General features: G+C 46.9%; 1 long non-coding RNA gene across 1 annotated transcript; it reads left to right on the top strand.

Annotated features, from left to right (window-relative positions):
- Positions 1–1,751: 1,751 nt before the first annotated feature.
- Positions 1,752–2,503, top strand: LOC124667094. The gene is made up of 2 exons (XR_006991154.1): positions 1,752–1,869; positions 2,004–2,503. It is a non-coding gene; the product is annotated as an uncharacterized LOC124667094 (long non-coding RNA).
- Positions 2,504–17,984: the final 15,481 nt, after the last annotated feature.

Consider the following 17,984-nt stretch of genomic DNA (forward strand, 5'->3'; position numbering starts at 1 on the left):
ATTGCTGTAGAAATCTACATGATTCTTGTGTTTCTAGGTGCACGTCGCAGTTTCACTCCTTTAAAGAGAATGGCTAAACATTTTTCCTTCTCACTCTTTTTTGTTGGAGGTTTCTGAAGTTTCTGAAAGTGACCATCTTTCCTGGCCCTTATAACTCGTGTCATCTGTTATGTTCTGCAGTGAATACTAGCTCAAAAGATCCAAAGCGGGAGCTGGTCATGAGATTTAGAGGGATGAAGACTCAAGAACAGGTAGCTTTTGTTACATTTCATCTACACTCGGTTACTTGAATGATTGAATGCAGATTTAGGCGTGCTATTTGTGTTCTGTCTGATCAAGTGTATTATGACACCAGTATATGCCTCCAGGCTGAATTTAGATGTGCTGCATTCTTTTGTTACAGTTCATCTACACTCGGTTACTTGAATGATTGAATGCAGATTTAGGCGTGCTATTTGTGTTCTGTCTGATCAAGTGTATTATGATACCAGTATATGCCTCCAGGCTGAATTTAGATGTGCTGCATTCTTTTGTTACAGTTCATCTACACTCGGTTACTTGAATGATTGAATGCAGATTCAGGTGTGCTATTTGGGTTCTGTCTGATGAAGTGTATTATGATACCAGTATATGCCTCCAGGCTGAATTAGATGTGCTATCCTTTTATGTGTTGTGTTCTACTTTCTACTATGTTAGAGTTTTCATCCGCAAAAATAGCCGGGACCTTTTTGTTGTCAATGCCCACCTATTCCTATGCATCTATTAGTTAATACATATTATCATACATGCTTAACTGATCAAGCGACCTAGCCATAAAAGTTCACCATTTATGTCCATGTTTTATTCAGGGACCCTGCATTACTATTGAATGGTTTTATTTGATTAAATCCTTGCTAATTGGTCCGATTTTGCATGAACATGGTACATCTATTATAAGCTACGCCTTAGCTGTACATGAATTCTGCATGCGCAACAAACATGTAAGGTGATCAGTTTGATGATGCATATACTTGGTTGGTTTTGATTTTCATTGATTGCGTATAATTTTTAGGTTTGGACTTGTTGGTAAACATGTATTGCGAATTTTTTCTTTTCAAGCGGTTCTCTGGTAACTAACTGATGTAATACTTTTTTTAGGCTTTCTCGGGAAAATACCGATACATGTACAGAAAATTTAAATGCTACACGAATTGCCATCCAGACAATATTTTCTAATTTTACTTTTTCTGGTTGTGAATTTGCCTCATCCCCTAGACTCCAGAATGAGTGCATGGATTTTTGTCGAGCCTTATCATAGTGTAGTGCTTACCATCCAGTATGCATTTCGTTTCTTATCCCTTTGCATCATTATACGGAATTAAAGATCGTTGTACTGTTGTCTTGCAGATGTGGGATTCATGGGCGCTTGGAGGACTACAGGCAGGCCTTACCTGACCACCTCCTCCAGCTGTTTGTATAGCTATTTCAGTTGCATGTCTAAACTCCGAATTTACTCAACTGTGAATTACATATCAATTCAACATTTTTTTTTAGGCTAATCAAGCTAATAATTGTGTGCACATCGATGGCAATCTGAAGCAGATCAGATTGCAGCCATTGTCTGTTAAGCTCCTGAGTGGACGCATTGAAGGGGTGCTGCGAAGCCTGCCATTGAAGGATCAAGAGTCAAGAATGAAGATGCAATTACCATCTATATTTTGCGTTGTGCACCAAAGCCGCGTCGGTTATTGCACGGTGTGACAAGGCACAGTACAGAGGTAGAGAGAGCTTGGTAGAGAGAGAAAGATTGAGTGAATTGTTCATGATCTTTTTTTGGCCTTCTTCTTGCAGCGCTCAGGCTACTTCGTCGTGCCACATGAACCTCTGACGGTATGCACCTCATCCTCTTCACTATCCAGATTTGCTTAGAGTACTTTTGCAGTCCTAAAGCTTTTCATCTACTTAAAAATGAAACGGTGCTCATTTTGCTCACTGATTTTTGTGACTATTTGTTTGCATGTAAGGACTGAAGTTTTAGGCATACCAGATAGAAGAGGAGCAGTATGCAAGGTCAAGATGAGGTCAATTCTAGGGCGAAGCTGATGAAGTAGTGAGCGAGGATTTGTTTTCTGTCAGCTCATAATTGGTGAGTTCCTCTTGCTCTTTGGATTCATTTGCTTATGATGTGCACACCTAGGTTAAGATATGTTGTGTATATCACCTTTTGATGCAATGTTATTTATTAGGCTCACCTACAAATCTGAATCTATTAATTTTTATCAACTTAATAACTTGCATAAGAAGGTTTAGCTACTATAGTATTCGGTTGACCAAACATTATTTGTGTTATTGTACAAGCTCAAATTACTGCCTGTGGTGCCAGTATTAGTTTGTCAGACCAGGTGCTGCTGAAAGTATATTTCAGATCAACAACCTGATCTAAAATTACAGAAATAGACTACTTTGTGTTAGCAATAGGGAGATGTATTTATTGTTTTCAATGAAGGGGGACCTTTCTTCTTATGTATGATCATTGATGTTTCGAATTTTTGGTATCTAGGGTGTTTTGATTTGCACATGCTAAAAGACGAGAAATTTGGCCTTCATGTTTGCAGTTCACCAGCTCAATTATTTTCTGTTTATTTGGAGTAACAAATACATCATCACTTTGTAGCTGTTGACAAGGTATGTTCCCTTCCTACAGGTTTTCAGGAATGCCGGTTCTACATATACATATTATTTGTCTCATATTGTAAAAAAAAATCTGTACAAATGGGCTCTCTCGCGTATTGCAATTTTTCGTATTTAAGAGAATGTGCTCAGCATCAGAGAACATGAATAGAGAGAATTCAGAAGCAGTTGCTGCACTAGCCAAGAAAAGGTACATGCCCACATTAGTTCCATACTGATGAAGTTACAGTAGCAGTACCAATTCACATTCCTTTCACTCTCTGTGGTGGAAACAATGAGCATAGGAAACCATTAGAAATTGTTCCCACCTAAATAGACCATTGGATGCAACCAGGCCCAACTTTAGAACGAACTTTAGTTAAATAAAAAGGGTTTCACCACAAAAAAAAAAAAACACTAACTCTGAAATTCCCTCCGTGTAGGAAACACCAATATCTCATCTCCAGCAAAAGGTTAGGCTAAGCTGAAAGAGAGAAAGAAAAAAGTATTCAAACTGATGAAACTAGCATAATTATTTTATCGATATAGCTATTTTGTGGGCACATGCTATCGATAATACTATAGTAGTGCATCCATTGCTTATGTTGGACAATTTTGTATGTGTGCCTCAGTGTATACTTTGTTATGTAGTCAGTGTTCTGTATCCGTAGGTGTCTGATCCTCAATGATCTTTGTAATGCATCTGAATCAATATCAGCGCTGGTCTTTTTCTAGCCGTGCAGAACAATAGTCTATTCAGTTGGGGATTTTTTTTATGTTGTTCATGCCCTGAATCCTACTGCACCTCCACCTTTCTGACGTAATTTAGAAAGCATCTGTCCCTTATTCTTTAGATGACATAATTTAAAAACATCGGGCGCGGCGTGCCGCCGCGCCAATCCTTGCTAGTGTATAAAAAGAGAGACACGATGCAGGGTTGCAGGCCAAAGCCCTGGCTAGCTACGGTTTTCTGGTTCAGATTGGATTCTGTTTAGGATAGGACTCTATTTGAGATTGAGACGTATGCGGTTTTGCACGTCGTGGGATCGCGAGCAGGGCAACGGACGAAAGAGAGTCAAACTAAAAGACGGGATCCTTTTTATGCCTGTAAATGGGCACGTCCGTGGCCGCCCACCCAATGCCGTTTGTGGCCTTTTAAATAAAACGGAATCAGGTGGCTCGTCCATACAATCCCGCCCTGGGTAGCGGCCGGCCGCCTGCCCGATTACCGCCGCCAGGCGCCAGCTTTGGGACGTGGGACGTGGACCTGCGTAGCAAATTGCTAGATAGAGACGCCTCCGTATACGCGCGTCCAGGAAAGTCATTTTTTCCTCTCGTATTGTGCCTGAACCACCACAGTACCACATCAATACAACAACGCATCGATGCAAATCTAAGAAATCGTTGCACATCAACACACGCTCCAATTAAACTGAATTCTTCGGTAGCTCCCCACAGATCTTGGCCGTAGAGGGAGTAGGGGCGCGGAGGGAGGGGCGGTCGATTGAGGGGAGGGAGAGGCAGCGTAGTTTCTCCGGCCATGGCGCCGGGCCGCCGGTCGAAGGGGACAAGGGAGGGCGGAGCGAGGCTGCGAGGGAGCGAGCGGAGCAACTACCGAGGCTGAACCCTATCTAATCGAGGGCTCGAGGCGGCGGAGTTTCTCCGGCCATGGCGACAGGCTGCCGGTCGAAGGGGACGAGGGAGAGAGAGCCAGACTTCGAGGGAGAGCGAGGATTCGAGACGAAGCAAGCGGAGTGACAGCGAGACTGGACCCTAAGGTCTCGAGGCGGCGAGGCGGCGGTAGCGACCGTGCCGCTACAGCCCATCTCGGTTTTTAGTCTGACCGTGGGTGTTCGATAACAGGTTTTAACTGGGCTGGGCTGGCGGCACCGTGGATGGCCCGTGACCATTTACAGGCATAATCCTTTTAGCGATCAAAACCAAGCACGAACGATGCGGGACGAATCGAGCGGACGACGGACGACAGCAACCGTACGGACGAAACCGCGGAAACGTTAGCTTCTTTATTATTAGGTATAGACTAAATGAAAGTGCCCGTGCGTTGCATCGGGAGAAACAAAAAGTCCGACGGAAGACAGGAACACCTTTTCCCTTTATTATTGCCCTTCGTTGCAACGAAAATCATTCATATACATGATTTTTGAGTTACATGAGATCCCATTTCAACCAAATACAAATGGTTATAAAATCTAAAAACTCTCGATGATTTTGATCAACATGCATTATATGTCTAGAAAAGGACATTTCAAATTCATTTTACCATAAAAATTAAGCATTGAAGATTTGAACACGCAAAAATATGAACTAACAAGAGCACATTTAGAAGATGACACCTTGAATTTACAAAAAGAAAATATATATTCGTAGCCTGAAGTTCAATTTTATCCTCTTCGGCGTGTATGTACATTACAAAGGAAGTTCCGTCAATAGAATTGTTTGCTTACATCATACTACCTTTTGATGCTCTAGAAAGAGCTAACTGATTATTATGTAAGCTACATTCCTAATTAAATATTAAAATCTAAACATCATCATCATGTATGTACTGTGGAATAACATTTATCCTTTTGTAGGCAAGAGTTGGCTTAGTCTGTTTAATAGAAAAACTCTTCACAAAAATAACAAATTGATTCGTCAGCTTACCCAGTTAAGCCATGAAGATGTATGTTAAAGTTCCACCAGATCATGCATATTGTTTTCTTCGAGTTGAGACATACCTTTTCTTGCAGATTTTTGCACTCGTAGATAACTCATTGTCAATGGCATTTTCTGCAAGTGTTACATTTAACTGATGCTCCCCAACCCATCATTTTATCAAACTGACAACTCTGAACCTACAAAAAAGCTTGTTTGTTTTCCCATTAGACGAAATATGAATTTCTCAGTGGCTGACTAAAGATGCTCAGAAAATCACCCACGAGCCAGCATCATTAAATTCCACACATGGCCATCATAAGCAGCCCAGCGCGCACCTTAGTACCTCAACAAACAATTGAGCAAAAAATGAGAGGCGTGGGCAGGAACCTCTTCACTAATGTGCAGATCAGCCTACAACACATCACACAAATGCAGGAACAAGTGTATCATCGACACAGCTGCTGGGATCTGCAACGCCGGCGAGCTGACCATCCCGGTGGGACAACACATTTATCCAACTTGTGAAGCCTTCAACATTCATCTCCTCAGCGGATGCCAAAACCAGAACGATGCTTGACATCAGGATTTACACCTTACTTGCGTGCGTTGTCTCTAGTAGTAGAAAGCTCACTTCACATGAAGAGTACCCGCTGTAGAAATTACACTCCAAAAATAATCACGAATATGAGGAAATCCTGAAATTCGTCCTAGCTGTAGCGGGTTCCCTGAATCTTGATTGGCCTCGACCTGCTGCCCCGAGGACAAATCTGCAAGAGCAGAGCATGGATTTCGACGATTGCATCCAGGAGCGTGAGGCAGGGTGTTGTGGCGAACCCTCAGGGCAGAGAGTAAATGACAAAAAACTACCACAATTATGCCAAAGGTGACACGGAACTACCAAATGTGTTCGTTTTGTCACATGACTACCACTATTGGGGCATGTTCGTGACGAAGAGCACTGATTTCATTATTTAGACGTGTTAAACCATTTTCTGACTATTCGGGCCCACCTGTAAGGACTACGTGGCAGGTGAATTTTGCAAATATAACCTCAGGATATATTTTGGTGTCACACAGATCCATTTTCCCACATAAAAAAATAAAAATAGAAATTCCCATTAAAAAAACGGAGAGGGTCTTCTCCTTCCTCTGCACGACGCCCCACCCGAGCTAGGCCGCCGGTGCACCGTCCGCGCGCACCAGGCCGTCTCCGGTGCGACCGGATGCTGCTGCTCATTGCACCAGGAGGACGCTCACACGTGCCGAGTCCGCGGCCATCGACGGTGGAGCGTGACCGGCGACGCGCAACCGCGGCGGCGCTCGGAGGTGCACGGCGCAGGCGTGCTGCAGGGCGAGAGGGAGGGAATGGAGGGGTCCAGGAGGACCTTGTGCTCCCCCTGTAGCGGATGGAGGCGACGGGGAGCTCGAAGGGGGTGCGCAACGACCGAATCGACGACGAATTGCTTCGGTCACGGCAGAGAAGAAGGGGTCGGGGCGGTCGATTCCCGGCCTCCCGGCTTGCGCGAATCGGAGAGAAGACGCGGGGCGACGCGACGTGGGTGTGCTACTGCTGCAGGTGGGGACGGAATGGCGCGGCGGCGTGCTTGGTAGCGGACGGCGGGTCAGAACGGGCGCAGAAGGGCGGACGCGGGGCGGGCAGTGAGCTCGGGCACGGGGCGGGCGGTGAGCTCGAGCGCAGGCAGGCGGACGCGGGGCGGCGATCTTGGAGCTGACCAGGCATGGGGCGGGCGCCGGCGAGCTCAGGCAGGCGGGCCGCGAACGGGGCAGGGGCACGCGCGGCCGCAGCAGGGCACGCCGCACGCGCGAGCAGATGCGGGCGGCGCGAGCGAGCAGGCGGCGTGTGCGGGCGAGCTAGGGCAGGGATGGCCGCGGCGAGCTCCGACGGCCGCCAGGCGAGCTCCAGCAGGGCGCCGGTCTTCGCTGGCGGAGCTGCAGGAGAAGCCCCATGGTGAATGGAGGGGAAGGAGACTGGGACTTGATTGAGTTTGGAAAAGGATGGTTAGGGGGTTTTCTATAAAATTAGCAGAAATAGGTCATTTGTTTTTGCCAAGTAGGATCCGACGATGGGTCCTGACTGCCAGAAACTGTATTAAGACGCGTAAATTGAAAAATCAGTGCTCTTCGTCACGAACATGCCCCAATAGTGGTAGTCATGTGACAAAACGAACACATTTGGTAGTTCTGTGTCACCTTTGGCACAATTGTGGTAGTTTTTTGTCATTTACTCCAGGGCAGAGGAATCGACGCGCGGAGCACCACGGCGGCACCCGACAGCAGTGGCTCCCGAGCGGTCCCTGGCGGCAGAGGCGCGAGGCTCAGGTCGCCGCGGAGACCTGTGATCCGCGATGGTGACCACCTACGGCAGCGAACGATCGACTTCGGCATGTCGGGCTTGTTCGGGAATCCAGAGGGCACGGGGCTTGGGAGGGCACGGACGGGTTGGGCAGGGGAGGACCATGAGCTTCCGCCCAGTCGATTGGATTCATGTGCGGTGGCTCCGGCTAGCAGATCTGACGAGTGGGGTGGGGAGCGGCGGAGCGCGCCGGTGAGCAGGCCTCACGGCCGGTCTCGCCGGAGATCGAAGTTTGACGGCCGGTCGTGAACAAACTCGTAGACGGCGGCGATGAATCGAGCACAAGAGGTCGCGGGCGTCGGCGGCGACGAATCGAGCACAAGAGGTCGCGGGCCATGCGGATTTATTGGAGCGATCCAGACGTAGGGTTCGTGGTCGGAAAATTGGGTTAGGCCTAGGCCAGCGACGGAGGAATCCAGCGAGCTTTTTTTCAGTTTTGCGGTGGCAGCTGCTGTAATTTCCACCAAAAAGTAGGGGTAACGAAAAAACGGACGAAAATTTTGGGGAGAAACCTTACTTCCTTTATTAGTAGGTAAAGATTAGAGGGATAACTGCTCCTGTGTAACATCTCAAGTTTCAACAATAATAAACAAGAAAGAGAAACTCCCCAAACTCAAATTTTGCAATTTACAAAAAACTTTTTCTATGCACATAGGGCCACATATAGATAAATGCATATGAGTGATTTCTTTTGTGCAATTGCCATGATGAGTGTTAGTATGTGTAAACCTTGCTTGGTGAACCCTAACAAAGTTCACTAAACCCTAAATTGGGGAGAAATAAAGAAATTGGGAAAAACCCCTCTCTCACTCACATACCCTCTATGTAAAATAACCAATCCTCAACCAAGGCCAAGTTAGCTTGCCCCATTGCTTCTAAAATGCATCAATGTGATAAACTAACCCTTTTGCATCCTTGGATCAAAAATCAAACCAAAAGAAATCAAATTTTCTTCACACATGTGATAATGGTCACATCTCACAAAAATATTTTCTTCACCTCTTCACCCCTCTGTATTTCTCAAATCTTGAACTAAGCAAGGTCAACTAAAGCCAGGTCATCCAAGACCATGTCAAGGTGAGTAACTTTGGTGTTGACCACCCTCCCTAAAGTTGACTAGGTTGACCAGAATAAGAGAGCAAAGAGGGAACCCGAGAGAGAGAAGAAGATCACCCCAAATTTTGAAAACTTGCAAATCAATTCCAAATTGAGTGCCACCACCACCAATACATCACAATGTTTATATAAATGAGATTCACCAAAGAGAATTTCAAATTTCAAAATAAAAGTTCATGCGGGCATTTGGTCAAACAGTTGGCAGGCAGCCTCTAGACTAAGTGTTACATGCTATTATCCACCAGATTTTGACCTAAACCACTTTGGCAAAGTGATCATCAGCCTCCCCTACACCCCCTGCCTCTAGCCCAGTACTTGCATGGCTGATAAAAGTGGAGGAGAAACACTAAACCATGCCAAACAATGCCATGCCGGCCACCTTTGGCACTCCTCTCCCTGGCCACTCCCTCGTCGTTTCTTCGTGTCCTTGAGCATCTATGATACATAAGGATCACGCCCGTACCACTGAATCAATCGCCATTGCACGGCCCTGCCCAGAACGCCCGTGTCCAAAACGCTCCGAGACGTGCCAGCCGGCGTGGTGATCACGCCCGGACGCGCAAGGACGTCGTCCACTTGCACGCCCTCGTCCTCGCCCCGCATCCCTACCGCCGCGTCGAGCATCGCCTCTGCACCCTCTACGAGCTAGACGAACGCCCGTGCCTGCCCTGCACCGTCGCCGGCGCTCGAGACGAAATGATGCCGCGTGCCCAGTGATGGACAATGCACGCGCCCGAGCGATCCCATCCCCCTTTTGCCGCGCCAGCTACTCCTTGAGCATCTCCAGGACAAGGCCTACACGCTCCCGTCCTTAGCTTGCCCTTTCGCTCGCTGGAACCGCCACGCCATGGCCGCGCCCTTGCAGCACCCCGCGGCACCCCTCGCCGCTATAAATAGAGGCCCTCCCAGCAAGCTCCTCTCACACCACTCGACTCCCCTCTCACCACTGATCATCCTCACCACCCTAGTTCGTTCGATTGCCGCCGGAGGAGGAGGAATTTCAAGATCGGAGCCGCCGGGGGACGCAGCTCACCGTCGACGATTGGCGCCACCCCAAGCGCCGCCGCCGCTCCCAACCTCTTCCCCATCGACTACACCTTCACCGCGCTTACTGCCTGAGTCCTGCATCGGCCTGGTAGGCTCCCCGACCCCCTTCTGCCGCCGTGCCCTCGTCGGAATCCCGCCGGGGACGACGACGTTCCCACACCGTCGATCCTCCCTCTAATCCTACGGTCGAGATAGAACATACCGGTTCGGCGTTCAAATAGACACCGACAGGTGGCCCCCACCCTGTCGGGCGCGGCCCGAGCGCGCCAGCCGCGTGTTGGGCTGCGAAGTGCTGCCGAATTTCGTTTCGGCCCATTTACTTTTCCCGCCCAGCCCAAAAATTCAAATCTGGTTTATTCTTTATTTCAAATTGCTCTCGCTGAATGTTTAGTAAAACTTAAATAGTTTAAATTCTACCAAACCAAACCTAGCAAGTTTTATACCGTTGGAAAGCCCATAAAATTACCCATCCAATGCCACTGGCCCCATCTCCATTTTCGTTATAGATTTAATTTGACAAAAAAGACAAGACAGGGACTTTTACACATTCAAACTTTATTTAAAAATCAACCAGAATAGATTTTGAAGTAATTCCAACTCTAATAAATCATAAATGATGTCCTCTAATTGATTATGCAATAACATAGCCCTGTTGTTTGTATGATCATGGACTAGATCAAATAAAATGGCTATGTAGTCATTTCTAGAGCATTTTTAAGTGGAATTCAAACTTAACCCCAATATGAGAATTACCCCTCATTTAAATTTTGATCCTAAGTACTAATAACCAGGGGGAATGACTTAAGCTAATGAACCCTTGAGAATTATACTTAGAGATTTTAATTCATTTAAATGCTAAGTTTTTAAAACTATGTGAAGTGTAACACTTCTATTAAATTGAACTCACATGTAATAGATATGAAATGTTGACTTTGGGGTCAACCTATATTTCATACCCTATTATTATATGGAGAGATTAAATCTTAATATTAAGTAATGCAAAGAAATGGAATCCTTTAAAGACCTACATATCAAATCTAAGAAATAGGAATAATGAGAGGAAATTATTTTTCTTTCTAATAAAGACCAATCCTATAATCCACCATGCCATGTTTGATTGATGATAGGACTAGTGTGTGAACTATTTTTGAGTGCCTCTAGTTTAGCATGTGAGCTTGGTTTAGTATTTATACCTCGTATTCGTATATAGACGCTAGTAACGAGGAATACCAAGAAGAGGAGGGCTACTCTCAGGAAGAAGAAGAGAACTTCGATAACTATCCAGCTCAAGGCAAGCTAACCCTTGCTAAACACAAGTGCTTAGCTCTACAAGAGCAAAGGCACCATCACACTTTACTTTTATGTATTACCTATCCCATGTTTTTACTTACAATTGCTTTTGCTTATTTATTTCAAAGTACCCCTTTTTATTTATGATTCCCATGTCTAGATTAGAACAGGAGTATCAAAGTTAGCCTAAGCAAATAAAGCTAGATAGCACCCCTTCACATAGTGGCTAGTGCTAAGCAATTAAAAATTGACTACTCTAGTTGGGAACATTTGTGAAATGGTTTGAAGTGAAAGATTTTGAAGGTGAATATGACCAAGAGAAGATGGTGATTTTTGACAAAATAGATGATTGAGTTTGAATGCGATACCTTTCCAATGATACAAGTACCCCCACAATACCTGATTATGGGTAGGGCTTAACTAGAAACTTGTGTATTTTAGTATGGGTTCCCTCTGAACAAACATCATAGGGGTTACGCTGCGGCTGCCTCCGTTACTTGTGGATTGATGTTGAACTGAGGTGAATATACGGCCCAAGCCCTGTGCAGTTCCCGGGTTGACTGCGGTTTCCACCGGGAGGCCACGCTCATGGGGAGAGGTGCTCATACTAGCATATATAAGTGAAAGGTTTCGATTGATGATCCGCGTACTGTGTTACGATGATTCGAGGTTACCCTCGACGGATGTAATCAAAAGTTGTGGCACAAGAGTACAACCTCTGCAGAGTGTTAAACCTATTCGAATAGCCGTGTCCACGGTTACGGACGCTTGGAAAGGCCATACTATCTCCGTTATCATTAAAATGTTTTGGTTCTAGGAATGAATGGTGGTTTGAAAGGTGACGTTATGGTGATCCATAATGAGTTGTGGGAATGACACTAATGTTCCCACTTGAGTTAGTCTAGCACATGATTTAGGCTTTACCAAAGATTTATGAAACTAAAACTTGGCTTTATGCAAATAAACCTAGAGCTTAGCACCCCCTTACACTTAATGAGTATTTATCTTAGAATTAGTTTGCGAGTACTTTAAAAGTACTCATGGCTTTGCCCTGGCTATTCAAATGCCAGACTATGAAGGAGAGCACCGAGTATCGGGATGACGGACAACAGGACGTCTACGATAACTAGGATCGTCTTCTAACGTCAAGCGTTGCCTGTGGAATAGATCGTCCACTACTACTTCGCTTCCGCTACTATATGTGATGTTAAACAATATATTCGTGTAATATTGGATCATGTGATCTATGGTTGTAAGACAATATGTGTTGTAATAAATGATGACTCTATGCTACTTACTATTATGTCTCGCAAAAACATTATTCCTGGGATTGCGATGTACGGCATAATAGGCATCTGGACTTAAAAATCCAGGTGTTGACAAGTTGGTATCAGAGCCATTGTTTGACCTTAGGAGACCCTAGTTAGAATGGACGCTCAAAAACTTAGTCTCAAATTCCATGAATTGACTAATTATGAAAATCTTATTCACCCCCTTACCTTGAAGAGTCTTTTACAAACTTTAAATTCATGCCCTTCTTCTAATAGAATTAAAATTGGGAACACTTGCACTTATCTAACTTAATCATCTCATCTCTCTACAGATGGATCACGTTGTGGACGCACAGCCCTTTCTCCAGACTGAGTTCTATCAGTTGGGGAACGGTGGAGAGATCATCTTCGAGAGGGACCTCTTCTCCCTCTCCGAGTTCCTCGGCGCCCACCACCGGAAGTCTTTGGCGGAATGCTGAATGACCAACCCGGTGGTCAACTTCAGTGGGTGATCATGGTGGACCTTCGTGGGAGGTTCACGCTCCCAATGAGCGCAAGGATCCGGTTCTCCTTCGGGGAGAACAACTCGGGCGGATGGTCTCGCAAGGGGACTTCGGGAAGGACTCGCACGTCTGTGCGGGCAAAACTTCATGGACTTCACCGACAGTCGCTTTGTGCACTATGCAAGGCACAACTCACTCGGAGTGCCAATGAACCTGCCGTCACACCCGCAGCTTCGCCACCATGTTGACCATCTGGACTTCATGCTGAGCGAGACCCGCATCGACCTCGACAACTCCCGCGAATACGCCAACCACACTCACATCCAGTTGGCGCAGCAGGCGGAGACCATCAAGGTCATCGCCGGAGAACGCAGGGCACTCCGCCGTGCCAACCAGAAGAAGGATCACGCCATCAACCGCCTAAAGGCCAGGATCGCCACTCTGAAGGCGACCATCGCTGCCCAAGCTGAGCAGATCCAGGAGCTGGAGGGTGAAGAAGAAGGGGAGAACATCCAGGGGGACGGCTACTCCTACGTCAGCAACGACGACGACTACGAGGAGGAGGAAGACGACGACCTGGAGTTCCACCCTTACGAGGATGGCCACGAGCACCTCGATGCCGGGATGGACAATGTCTACCCTATCAACGTCGATGGCGAGTAGTCCCGTCTGAGCACTTGCGCCCCGTGTTATGTATTGGTCCTTTGTACCCGCCCCATGTATCGTAGTTTGTTGAAAGGGTTCTTAAAACCCTCCTGAACATTTGGCTTGTAATATGTGCTACCTCCATGACTATGTTTGTGTGTGTGTAATATTATTATTATGAATCAAGTTTAAGTTGTATTCTACCCCAAAATGAGCCATAGACATTTCCCTCTTATCTCATGATCCCTATCACTGTTCAGATGGCACCCCCAACTCGCAACATGACTCAGGAAGCAATGCTGCAGATGTTGCAACAGATGTTGGCTGATAGAGAAGTTGAGAGAGCTGAACGGCAAGCCAACCTAGCTGCACTTCAACAACTTGCTCAGGGCAACCAAGGCCACGGAAACCACGACCACCCAGGGTCAAAGCTGAAAAACTTCCAGAACACTAACCCACCTGTGTTCAACAAGACAGAGGAACCCCTCGATGCTGATGATTGGCTCCAGACTATGGAGAACAATCTCGAGGTTGCCGGAGTGGAGGACAACGAGAAGGTGTTGTTCGCCACCCACTATCCGGCTGGACCCGCACGAGCCCGGTGGACAAGTACCCGCGCTTACATGCGGGGAACCCGATGACTTGGGAAGACTTCAAACTCAAGTTTAGCAAGTATCATGTGCCCCCGGGTTTGATTAAGAAGATGAGGGATGAGTTCGAGGAACTGAAGCAAGGCAGAATGACCGTGGTGGAATACCGCGACAAGTTCCTCACTTTGTCAAGGTACGCCCCGGATGAGACGGACACCGTCGAGAAGAGGAAGGAGAGGTTTCTGAATGGACTGCATGATGAGATGCAGACAGTGCTGATCAACATCCCCTTTGCGGACTTAGAAGCACTCGTTGACTCCGCCATTCAGATGGAAGGGAAGATACACCAAGCCAATGAGAACCGCAAGCGACGTATGATGAACCAGAGTGGGCCCAGCAACCACCAAAAGTATCGTCCCAACTCAGGTGGAGGGTTCGCCCCAAGAAACAACAAGCCCCCGATGCAGAATCCACGTCCGAGTTATCAGAACAGGAGTGGAGGAAACCCCAGGTCTGGAGGACACAACAACTACAACAACAACAACAGCAACTTCAACCGCGCCCCACCTCGCGCCCCCAACAATAACCCCAACACTGCTCCAAGGACTGGGAGCAACGCTGTTCCCATCACCCCCAAGGACAAGTCTACCTACAACTGCTACGAGTGCGGAGTAGCTGGGCACTTTTCCTATGAGTGCCCCAAGAAGCTCGCCAAGACTGCCGCCAACACCTCAGGCCCTGCGCAGCAGCAGCGTCGTGTCACCACCAACAAGAAGTTCGCCCCCAACAACCCGAACAACCGCAACGGCCGCCTCTACCACATGAATGCAGAAGAAGCTCAGGAAGCCCCAGACGTTGTGCTGGGTATGTTCTCTGTTAACTCAATACCCGCAAGAGTGCTGTTTGATTCTGGAGCATCGCATTCATTCATTACCGAAGATTTTGCATGCACTAGTAAGATTCAACCCATCAGTTTGAAGCATGTCATGATAGTTCAAATACCGGGATCAACAACTAAAGCTAGAAAAATTTGCAAAGATGTGCCCATCAGAATACATGAAATAGATTTCTATGCAAATTTGATTGTTCTGGGAGCCAAAGGAATGGAAGTAGTCCTGGGAATGGACTGGATGGCGAAACATCATGGACTGATTGATTGTGCCAAGAAGGCCATCACCATGACTAGTAGCACCGGAATAATAGTCGAACACATATCTGAAAAGATGCCCCGAAAATTTACCTGTAACCAAAGCCTAGCCAAACCCACCTTGGATCAGATCAGGGTCGTTTGTCGATATCCTGATGTGTTCCCGGATGATCTACCCGGTATGCCCCCAGATCGGGATATCGAGTTTATCATCGAATTAATCCCCGGAACCGGACCCATAGCCCAGAGAGCCTACAGCATGAACCCGGCAGAGTTAGTGGAACTAAAGAAACAGCTGGATGATATGCTATTCAAAGGTCTGATTCAACCAAGTGCGTCACCCTGGAGATCACCAGTTTTGTTTGTGGATAAAAAGGACGGTGCCACTCGTTTGGTTACGGACTATCGTAAGCTTAACGATGTCACCATTAAGAATAAGTATCCGTTGCCCAAGATAGAAGATCTGTTTGACCAGCTGACCGGAGCCCGAGTTTTCTCAAAGATTGATCTGCGGACAGGATACCATCGCTTGAAGATTCGTGCCACCGATATCCCCAAAACTCGCCTTTACCACCCGATATGGATTGTATGAGTACAATGTCATGTCATTTGGATTGACCAATGCCCCCGCTTACTTCATGAATCTCATGAATAAGATCTTTATGAACTTCCTGGACAAGTTTGTGGTTGTCTTCATCGACGACATCCTCATATACTCCAAGTCCGAGGAAGAGCATGAGCAACATTTGGAAGTGGTCCTAGATACCCTTCGGGAACATCAGTTGTATGCCAAGTTCAGCAAGTGTGAGTTCTGGTTGAAGGAAGTAGGATTCTTGGGTCACATCTTGTCAGCCGGAGGAATTGCCGTTGACCCCGCAAAAATCAAGACCGTTGAAGAATGGAAGGCCCCAACCACTCGAACCGAGGTCCGTGCTTTTCTCGGATTGGCGGGATACTACCGCCGATTCGTTGAAGGATTCTCGAGTATAGCAAGACCAATGACCCAATTGTTGAAGAAGGACCGGAAGTTCGAATGGACCGACAAGTGTGAAGAGAGCTTTCAACAGCTCAAGTTAAGATTGACAACAGCCCCAATTTTGGTTATGCCGGACATTACCAAGCCCTTCGATGTGTACTGTGACGCCTCCAAGATTGGTCTTGGATGTGTGCTGATGCAAGAACGCAAGGTGATATCTTACCTATCAAGACAGCTGAAGCCGCATGAACAGAACTACCCAACCCATGACTTAGAGCTAGCAGCGGTGGTGTTAGCACTGAAAGTATGGCGTCATTACCTCATGGGTAATCGATGCGAGGTTTATTCGGATCACAAGAGCCTGAAATATATCTTCACGCAGAAGGAGCTGAATATGAGACAGCGCAGATGGATAGAGTTAATCAAGGATTACGACATGGAAATCCACTATCACCCCGGCAAGGCCAACGTGGTAGCGGATGCTCTGAGTAGACTGCCGTGTCAGTTGAACTCCATGTTAGCAATTGAGCAACCTAGCCTGTTTGAAGAGTTTGAACAGTTTAGACTTGAACTGGTTAGCGAAGGATACCTCGCCAGCATTGAACTCCAACCTACCCTGATTAGTCAGATCAAAGAAGCTCAGAAAGGAAATGCTAGCATTGACGGAATCAAGAACCAAATAGCCGCCGGAAAAGCACCAGATTTCACCGTAGATGAAGAAGGAGTGCTATGGTACAACAAGCGCCTTTGCGTACCGTCAGACTCAGAATTGAAGCAAGTTATTCTGAAAGAAGCTCACGACACCCTATACTCCATTCACCCCGGAGGAACCAAGATGTACCAGGATTTGAAGGAACAATTCTGGTGGCATGGAATGAAGAGAGAAATTGGAAGCTACATCGCCAAGTGTGACATCTGTCAAAGAGTCAAAGCAGAACACCAACGCCCCGCAGGACTGTTGCAACCCCTACAGATTCCCGAATGGAAGTGGGATTCCGTAGGAATGGACTTCATCACCGGACTGCCCAAGTCTAGTAAAGGAAATGATTCCATCTGGGTAGTGGTCGACAGACTGACCAAAGTCGCCCACTTCATCCCCGTCAAGACCACCTATCAAGGACCGAGACTCGCAGAGCTATATATCTCAAGGATAGTCAGCCCGCACGGAACCCCGAAGTCGATAGTATCCGACGGAGGATCCCAATTCACCTCCCGATTCTCGCGTAAAGTCCATGAAGGACTCGGAACTCGCCTGAATTTCAGCACAGCCCTATCACCCGCGTACGGATGGACAGACCGAAAGAGTCAACCAGATATTAGAAGATATGTTGAGAGCATGTGTGCTAGAGTATGGATCCAAGTGGGAAGACTGCTTGCCGTACGCAGAATTCTCGTACAACAACAGCTACCAAGCCAGCTTGCAGATGGCCCCCTTCGAAGCACTGTACGGAAGGAAGTGCCGTAACCCTTCTGAATTGGTCGGAAGTAGGAGAGAGTCAAATCTTTGGACCAGATATCCTCCGAGAAGCCGAAGAAAAGGTTCACAAGATTCGTGAGTACCTCAAGACAGCCCAATCAAGACAGAAGAGCTACGCCGACAAGAGACGCCGAGAGATGACCTTCGAGATCGGAGATTTCGTATATCTCAAAGTGTCCCCTCTTAAGGGAATGCAGAGATTTCAACTCAGAGGAAAGCTCGCACCCCGATATGTCGGACC

This window comes from Lolium rigidum, chromosome 6, assembly GCF_022539505.1.
Source record: "Lolium rigidum isolate FL_2022 chromosome 6, APGP_CSIRO_Lrig_0.1, whole genome shotgun sequence".
In the NCBI taxonomy this organism is placed as follows: domain Eukaryota; kingdom Viridiplantae; phylum Streptophyta; class Magnoliopsida; order Poales; family Poaceae; genus Lolium; species Lolium rigidum.